Below are 9,579 nucleotides of genomic sequence, written 5' to 3' on the forward strand. Positions count from 1 at the left end.
TGAGTGGCACCAATGAGGCTCTTTGGGAGTTCCAAGATAATTAAAAGCAACCATTTTACAAGGTATTAGAAAAGCCACATGTATGTCCAGACAAGACAAGTGTTCAGAAAAGACCTGAGAAGACCTTAAGCTTTTCTTATTAGCTGCTCCAAAGTTTCAGAACATGTCCTATTACTTAGTAAAGAAGTTCCCTAGCATGGAACATGTCTGCAAAGACCGAGAAAGGTGGCATGTTTTATTTTTCATTTTTTTAAAAAAACATTCAACCTTTCCGTGCTTCTAGGTTTTTATATCTGTCTTGAAATAGTATATATATTGGGTTTATTCATTAACTCTGATGATCCTTTTTACCTTTAACATATATGTATATTATCATTTATTTTGATAAGTGATAAATTTTGACCATCTTATTTCTGTTCTAAGTAGTTTTGTGATTGTTTTGCTTTATTTCATGATGATGATGATGATTTGGTATTTTCCCCTTTACTTTAGTGTCCTCTTTTGTGTTGTTTAGATTTTTCCTCCTTTTGTTTGATTTACCTTTATTAATTGTGTTTCCTAGGTGAGAGAGCGTCAAGGTGACTGACTAACTGTATCTGGTACTCGCTTCTTCTGCAAAGAACCAAAATAATGAGTAGATAATTATACTTTGAATAGATCATTTATCATAGAATGTTATAATTTAACATAGAAGTGACAGGAAACATCAAAAGCAAAGAAGGAGAGGGAAGCAAGGCACCCTGCAAGGCCAGGATTGGCTGAGAACCTGGAGAATTTAGCTTCTCCAGGTTCAGAGGTTCTCTGCATTAGAGAATGCAGAAAAATGGTATGGGAGAGGCCCCAGTGGTCCAAATTCTCACTGTGGACTCCTGCAATTCTAGCCATGAGAGAGGTCCTGTACCCTCAAGAGACCTGAGATTAACATAGGGAGTTGCCTGGAGACCATCAATGACATTGCCCCAGAGAGAGCTCACAACAGGTCCAACAAACCCCTGAGCCTTAAGAAGCTACTGCATGTGCTGGGCATGGTGGCTCATGCCTGTAATCCCAGAACTTTGGGAGGTTGAGGCAGGCAGGTCACAAGGTCAGGAGCTCAAGACCAGCCTGTTCAGCATGGTGAAACCCCGTCTCTACCAAAAACAATACAAAAGTTAGCTGGGCATGGCGGTGCACACCTGTAATCCCAGCTACTCAAGAGGCTGAGGCAGGAGAATTGCTTGAACCCGGAAGGCAGCAGTTGCAGTGATTCAAGATTGTGCCACTGCACTCCAGCCTGGGTGACAGGGCAAGACTCTGTCTCAAAAAAAAGAAAAAAAGAAAAAAAAGAAAACAAAAGAAACTACAGCACGATGCCATCTTGAGAACCCAGTCACCATCAGACTGCATCCTACCCTGGGGCCCAAGAGTCCCTGCAATTCACATTTCTGGAGCCTCATTGACATTTCCCGCCCACAGCTGCAACTGCAAGGGGTGAGGTGGGAACCACCAGCAGCAACCCTGCCTCTCCCAACAGAGAGGCAGCCAAAGATTTTCATATGCCCTAGGACAAATTCTACTGCCTACAACTTCTGCCACCCCTGTGGTCTACTGAGAGCTCAAGTATAAGCAAGGAATATGCCCTTCCCCCACACCAAACCACTGCCTATAGCTTCTTCTGCTTAAAGCAACCCTGCATTTCCCAGTGGCAGAGTTTCAGTGTTGCTACTGCTGCCCACATCTGAGCATTCTGCCAAAGGGCCTGGAGATTTCTCTGCCCTACGTACCACAGCCAGCTCCTGCATACACAACTAGGAAGTGGGGAGGAATGGGTAAGGAGAGATCCACTCAATCTAGCTGTCTAGCTCCTCCCTCACAATACCTGAGCAAGACATCTGGGAGCCTAGAGACAACCAGCCTAGTCCACTCTTGGCACCTGAATACTCCTTCCAGTGACTGGAGTTGGGTTTACCCAAACAGTTGCTATCACCACATCTGGTACTCACCTGCATGGACCACCAGTAGGTCTAAGGACTGGCCCTCCCAGCCTGTCACAGCCATCACCAACACCAGCATGGACAATTTGGGTCCCAGAGGGTTGTCCCAACACTGCTATTGCGATTGCCCACACCACACCTACTTCCCAGAGACCCAAGAACCCTTTCAGGTGCTTGGCCCACCACTGTTATTTCTGGCAATTGAGCAAGCCACCTTGGTACCTTAGAATTGGCCTCTCTGGACCTGCTAACACAAGTGCCAGCATATACCACCCTGACACCCAATGACAGGCATGCACATGGCTGCCACCACTGGGGTCCCAAAACTGGCCCACCTGGCATCCTAGTTCCCAGCAACTTCACCATAGCCTCTACTAACAACCAACCAACCCTAAGCCACCAGGTAACTCACAAAGACATCATATGATGCTGTTTACAGCCAAATAAATCATATAGAGACTGCACTACAAAGTACACCCAGAATCAAAGCCAACATGTTCTACTCAACCAACACCATAGACTCATCTTCAGGAAAATGTCCTCCCATACAAAAGCCAATTCAGAAAAAAATATTGGAACAAAAGACTGATAAACCGGATGCACAGATATCAACGTGAATACACAGGAAAGATGAAAAAACAAGGAAGTATGTCATTTCTAGAGGAACACAATAATTCTCCACCAACATATCCCAATCCAAAAGAAATGTGCAAAATCCTGGAAAAAGAATCAGAAATATTGCTGTTAAAGAAGCAGAGTGAGATACAAAAGAATGCTGAAAAACAATACAAATAAACTAAAAAAAACAGGATATGAATAAGATATTTACCAAAAATATAGATATCTTTTAAAAATATGGAACTGGAGAATTCATTAAACAAAATACAAAAATGCATTCAAAAGCATCAACAATAGACTAAGCAGAATAAATAATCATAGACACTGTGAAAACAGTTCTTTTGAAACAACCCACTCAGGTGAAAGTAAAGACAAAAGAATAAAAAAGAATGAGCAAAGAGTATTTACATGTAGGACACCATAAAGCTGCAAAATATTCAAATATTCAGTGTCCCAGAAGGTGAAGAATAAACAAAAGGGTTAGAAAACCAATTTAATGAAATAATAGATAAAAACTTCCCAAGTCTAGCAAGATAATTAGACATTCAGATATAGCAGGCTAAATGATATCCATTTAGATAAAATTCATAAAGGTCTTCTCCATTGCACATTATAGTCAAACTGTCAAACATGAAAGACAAAGAGAGAATTCTACAAACAGCAGGAGGAAAGCATCTAGTCACTTATGAAGAAACCCCCCATCAGACTAATAGCAGATTTCTCAGCAGAAATTTTACAGGCTAGGAGAGAATGCATGATATAAGTTATATAAGAAACAAAACAAAACTGTCAGCCAAGGATATTGTACCTAGCAAAGTTATCCTTCATAAATGAAGGAGAAATAACGTCATTCCTGTAAAAGCAAAAGTGCAGAAAATTCATCACTCTTACATCAGCACTACAAGTGCTTAATGGAGTCCAATACCTGGAAGCGAAAGATTGACACCTATCATCATGAAAACACACACAAATGTAAAATCAACTGGTAGAGAAAACACAAATAAGAGAAAAGACTCAAATATTGCCACTATAGAAAACCACTAAACCACAATGCTAAACAATAAGAGAGAAAGAGAAGAAAAAATATATACAAAACAACCAGAAATTAATTAATACAATGTCAGAAATACACTACCCTGGCACCCAATGCCAATCACATATTAACAACAATCTTGAATATAAATGAATGAAACTTCTGATTAACAGATATAGACTGAATGGATAAAAAATGACCGTATTTGTCCATTTTCACACTGCTGTATAGAACTTCCCTGAGACTGGGTAATTTATAAAGGAAAGAATCCTGCATGGCTGGAAAAGCCTCAGGAAACTTAGAATCATAGCGGAAGGGGAAGCAGGCACCTTCTTCACAAGACAGTGCGAGAGAGAGAGCATGTGAAGGAGGAACTGCCCAACACATAAAACCATCAGATCTTGTGAGAACTCACTCACTATCATGAGAACAGCATACGGAAAACTGCCTCCATCATTTAATCACCTCCCACCAGGCTCCTCCTTGACATGTGGGGATTAAAATTCAAGATGAAATTTGGGTGGGGACACAGAGTCACACCATATCAATGACAGGATTATATGCTGCCTATAAGAAACTCATATCACTTTTAAAGATGCACAAACTAAAAATAAAGAGATATTTTAAAAATTCCATGTTAATGGAATCACAAAGTGAGCCAGAGTAGATATACTTACATCAAATAAAACAAACTTGACATCAAAAACAGTAAAATGAGACAAAAAAGATGATACTATGTGATGATAAAGGGATCAATTCAGGAAGAGGCTATGACCATTCTGGAAATCTATGCACCCAGCAAAGGAGCACCCAGATAAACAAAGGAAACATTATTAGATCTAAAGGGAGTCATTGACTCTAATACAATAATAGTTGGGGACTTCAACACCCCATTTTCAGCATTAGACAGACAATCTAGAGAGAAAATTAACAAAGAAATTTTAGAATTACACTACACACTAAACCAAATGGACCTAAAAGACGTTTACAGAACATTTTATTCAATAGCTACAGAATACACATTCTTATCATCAGCACATGGAGCACTCTCCAAGATAGATCATATGTTAGGACACAAAATAGTTCTTCATTTTTAGTTCTTACTTTTAAAAATTGAAATCATATCAAGTGTCTTCTCAAACTACAATGTAATAAAACTATAAATCAATAAAAATAACTTGGGAAATTGTACACATGCATGGAAATTAAACAACGTGCTCTTGAATGGCAATTTGGTTAAGGAAGAAATTAAGAAAAATATAAAAAAAAAGTCTTGAAACAAATGAAAATCAAAACACAAAATACAAAACCTATAAAATACAGGAAAAACAGGGCTAAGAAGGAAGTTTATAGCAAAACATGCTTGCACCAAAAAATAGAAACATTTGAAATAAGCAATCTAACAATGTACCTCAAGAAACTAGAGAAGCAATAACAAATCAAAGCCACACTAATTACCAAAAAAAAAAAAACAACAAAAATCAGAGTGAAACTAAACAAAATAGTGACTAAAATACAAAGAATTTGTAAAATGAAAAATTGTTTCTTTTGAAAATATAAAGAAAATCGATAAACCAGTTGCTAGGTTAACCAAGAAAAAAAGAAGAGAGAAGGCCAAAATAAACAAAAGCAAAATGTAAAAGAAGACATTACAACTGATAACACAGAAATATAAAAGTTAATCAAAGACTACTGTGAACAAGTCTACATAAACAAACTTTCAAAAAAGAAGTTACACCAATTACCCTCAAACTATTCCAGGAAATTGAAGATGAGTGAATTCTTCCCAACTCATCCTGTGAAGCAAACGTTGCCCCAATACTAAAGCCAGACAAGGACACAATAAAAATAAACAAACAAAAAAACCCCTACAGGCAAGAAAATATCCTGATAAACTTAGATGCAAAAATGTTCAACAAAATACTAGGAAACAGAATCCAATAGTACATGAAAACAATAATATACCATCATAATGTGGGATTTATCCCAGGGAGGCAAAGATGATTCAACTTACCTCAATCAATAAATGCGATATGTCACATTAACAGAATGAAGAACAAAAGACATATAATAATCTCAATAGATGCAGAGAAAGCACGTGATAAAGTCCACCCTCCTTTTAGGTTAAAAACCCTCAACAAACTAGGTATTAAAGGTACATACCTCAATCCAATAAAGACCATGTATGACAAAACCACAGCTGACATCAAACTGAATGGATGAAAGCTGAAAGCCTTTTCTCAAAGAGATGAGACAAGACAAGAATGCCTGCTTTCATCACTCCTTTTCAACATAATACTGGAAGTCCTAGCCAGAGCAACCAGGCAGGAGGAAAATACACACACACACACACACACACACACACACACACACGGCATCCAAATTGGAAAAGACAAAATCAAATTGTCCCTCTTTGCTGAGGATATGATCCTCCATCTAGAAAAAAATAAAAATTCCACCAAAAAACTATTAGATCTGGTTAATAAATGTATTAAAATTACAGGATACAAAATCAATGTACGAAAATTAGTAGCATTTCTGTGAATCCATAATAAACTGGCTGAGAAATAAATTAAAAATGCAAGAGTAGAGAATGGACGATCAGATGGGGCATATGGAGAAGGAGGACACGCCCTGCACCTGGACTTCTGCACTGACTGAGGAAGTTAACAGGCTTGTGCCAGGAGAAGGATTATAGCCCATGCCCCACATTCCTCTACCTGACCTAACAGAGACCCCCATACCCACTAAAACACAAATGCTGTTGGGTTCAAAGGAAGACCTAGCACCTTTTGGTATGCTGGAAAAACTGATCCCACAGTACCTTCTGTCAGAAGAGAATGTAGCTGAGGTACATTCATCTTGATGAATCTATGAACTCAGAAAGGGTGATCCAGGATCCATCTTCAGACTTAAGGTGGCTCTTGACCTCCCTCTGCTGCCTGCTGGTGCGGGCCAGTGCAGGAAGCAGACCCTATTTCCACCCTTTATCTGAACAGCTTGTCAACTATATCAACAAACCAAACTCCACACAGCAGGCCAGGCACAACTTCCGCAAAATGGAATAAGCTACCTGAGGAGGCCGTGTGGTACCTTCCTGGGCAGATCCAAGCTGCCCCAGAGAGTTAAGTTTTCTAGGACATAAATCTGCCTGAAAGCTTTGATCCACAGGAACAGTGGCCAGACTGACCTCGGAGAGATCAGAGACCAGGGCTCCTATGGCTTTTGCTGGGCTTTGGGGGCTTTGGAAGCCATCTCTGACTGGATCTGTATCCACCCCAACAGAGGGCGGGGGAGGGAGTCATATGGAGGTGTCCACGGAACACAAGCTCACTTGTTGGTGTGGGGACGGCTGCAACAGTGGTTATACCAATGAAGCTTGGAACTTCTAGACAAGAAAAGGCCTGGTTTCTGGTGGCGTCTGTGACTCTCATGTAGGTTGCAGACTTTTCCCATCCCTCCCTCCCTGTGAGCACCACATCCATGGCTCCATATGTGGGGAAAGGAGACTCCCCCAAGTGCAGCAAGACCTGCAAACCTGGCCAGATCTACAAAGAGGGCAAGCACTATGGATGCAGTTCTTACCATATCTCCAACAGCACAAAGGACATCATGGCCAAGATCTGCAAAAATGACCCAGTGGAGGAAGCTTTCTCTGTGTATTCGGATTTCCTGCTGTACAAGTTCCAAGAACACCAAGATGATGGAGGCCATGCCATCTGCATCCTGGGCTGCAAGGTGGAGAACAGCATGTCCTACTGACAGGTTGCAAATCCTGGAACAGGGAATGGGTAATAATGGCTTCCTTATTTTTTAACATTTATTTTAAGTTCAGGGGTACATGTGCAGGTTTGTTACATAGGTACACTTGTGTCATGGGGTTTTGTTGTGCCAATTATTTCAACACTCAGATATTAAGCCTAGTACCCATTAGTTATTTTTCCTGATCTCCTCCCTTCTCCCACTCTCCTCCCTGCAACAGGCCCCCGTGGGTGTTTTCCCCTCTATGTGTCCATGTGTTCTCATCATTTAACTTCCACTTATATGTCTATCAACAATAGACTGGATAAAGAAAATCTGGTACATATACACCATGGAATACCATATAGCCATAGAAGTGAACAAGATAATGTTCTTTACAGGGACATGGATGGGGCTGAAGGCCATTATCTGTGACAATAACTTCTTTAAAATCATCAGAGGACAAGATCACTATGGAATTGAATCTGAAGTCGTGGCTGAAATTCCACACACTGAGTGGTACTGGGAAAAGATCTAATCTGCTGTAGGCCTGGCTGGCCATTCCTGGGGGAGTCTTTCCCTGAATATAGTCAGGGATGAGGGTGAGACGGAGGTAGAAGTGTTTTTTATTTTTTGAGTTCACATAAGATACAAGTCTGAGACGGGGCCTGAACTGGATTGGTTCTAACCTATCCATGACCCATCAGAGCTATCTTCCAATAACACACACCACATACCTCCCAGCCCATTCAGTGGACTGACAGCCATAGTGCAGACAGTTAGACCACATAGGCCACTGATGCAAGCACCATGTGTTTTTTTCCCAAAGACCAGTGCTGTAGGTAGTGCCTGCTGCCCTAGCTCTGGCGGCATTCCCCCACTCCCCCACTGCCTCCCCTACCCTTGCATCTTCAGAGAGCAAGACAGAGACCCAGTAATGAAAAGTGGAGATTTTAATGAGATGACAAATTCTCTGCTGTGAGCAGTACCTCTAAGCAAGCAGCTTTCCATATCTGTGACAATTTCAGAGGAGATATGATGGTATGGTAACCCTTTGGAGGAAGTCATATTCTCCCAGGGTTCCTGTACCTATCGAGTTTTGCAATGTCAGAAACTATCTCTGGTCTTGTCCCTGGCATGATTCCTTTTTAGTAGGAGATTTATTTTTGTGCACCTCAGCCAATCATGTGAATGAACAAGTTTAATAGTTGAAGAAACTATACTAGTTTTACAGATTGCTTCCTAATGTCGTGGCTTAAACCAAAACTGAGTGGTTACAATCTGCTTCTGACCTGCTGACCACAATGAAACTAGTTTTAGAGAAACCATCTTTTACTTTTTTAAAAATTACTGCTTAATTCTGTCAAGTTAATAAGACACGTCTGTGCCAATAAAATCTTTCTCCTTCAGAAAAAAATTAAAGAATGTAATCTCGTTTTCAGTAGCTTAAAAAAAAGAAAATTACCCAGGAATAAATTTTACCAAGGAGGTGAAGATCTCTATAAGTAAAACTATACAAACCTACTGAAAGATGTTGAAGATGACACAAACAAATGGAGATACACTCCATGTTCATGGATCAGAATAATTAATATTATTAAAGTGACCATACTGCTCAATGCTATCTGCAGATTCAGTGTAATCCCTATCAAACTACTAACGCTATTTTTCACAGAAATATTTTTAAAAATCCCCAAATTTGTTTGAAACCATAAAGGAGCCCAGATAGACAAAGCTATTCTGAGAAAAAAAGAAGAATGTTGGAGGCTTCACACTATGTGATTTCAAAATGAAAGACAAAGCTATAGTAACCAAAACATCATGATATTAGTATAAAATAAGACATATACATTAGTGGAACAGAATTGAGAACCCAAAAGTAAAGCCACATACTTACACCCAGCTAATTTTTGACAAATGTACCAAAGACACACACTGGAGAAAAAATGCTCTTTTCAATAAATGGTGCTGGGAAAACTGAATATCCATATCCAGAAGAATGAAACTGGACCCCTATATCTCACCATATACAGCATTCAACCCAAGTTTGATTAAAGACTTAAATGTAAGACCTGAAACTATAAAACTACTGAAGGAAACCTAGGAAAAATGCTTCAGGGCATTGGTCTAGGCAAATGTTTTATGACTAAGACCTCAGAAGTACAGATAACAGAAACAAAAATAGATAAATGAGATTATATTAAATTTAAAGTT

General features: G+C 39.7%; 1 pseudogene; it reads left to right on the forward strand.

Moving 5' to 3' along the window:
- The first annotated feature begins 6,325 nt into the window (after positions 1-6,325).
- Positions 6,326-7,903, forward strand: LOC111549868 (annotated as a pseudogene).
- The last annotated feature ends 1,676 nt before the right edge of the window (positions 7,904-9,579 follow it).

The sequence above is a fragment of the Piliocolobus tephrosceles genome, chromosome 3 (assembly GCF_002776525.5).
Source record: "Piliocolobus tephrosceles isolate RC106 chromosome 3, ASM277652v3, whole genome shotgun sequence".
NCBI classification, from domain to species: domain Eukaryota; kingdom Metazoa; phylum Chordata; class Mammalia; order Primates; family Cercopithecidae; genus Piliocolobus; species Piliocolobus tephrosceles.